Genomic DNA, 537 nt, shown 5'->3' with positions numbered 1-537 from the left:
AAACCTAAAATTTAGGCCCACTTCAACCCCCTTTGCCATTTTCCAGGGTCTACTCTGATGACCTGGCCCAGATGAGTTAATAACATTATATTTTCTTCTGTTATTACTTTAAATAAAACCTTTATCTGTTTTGTTTGCATGATTTTGGTCAAGTTGGGAAATTCCCAAACTTTATGATTTTCTTTTTGGAAGTTTTCCTATTTTTAAATTTTTTGGGCCCCATTTATTTGTTCCTTGCAAAAATATTTATATCGTTTTTGTCTAAAAGTTACAAACATGGACTGAAAATTTCATTTAAGTATTTTTCATCCAGTTATTTTTTAAGACTAATTTTTTTCTTCCCATAACTTAAATTTTTTTTTTTTAAAATTTTGCCCCTTTAAAATTTTTAATTTATGTTTTTTATATTTTTTCCTTTTACACAAAAAAAGCTAGGCCTCCCCTATTTGTTTGGTCTTGTCATATTTTTATAATTTTATATTTTTTAAGTAAAATTGCCCTTTGCTCTTTACCAAGTTTCACAAAAATGTGGGGAAA

This window comes from Penaeus monodon, chromosome 32, assembly GCF_015228065.2.
Source record: "Penaeus monodon isolate SGIC_2016 chromosome 32, NSTDA_Pmon_1, whole genome shotgun sequence".
Classification (NCBI taxonomy): Eukaryota; Metazoa; Arthropoda; class Malacostraca; order Decapoda; family Penaeidae; genus Penaeus; species Penaeus monodon.
Note: the sequence above shows the minus strand (reverse complement) of the source record.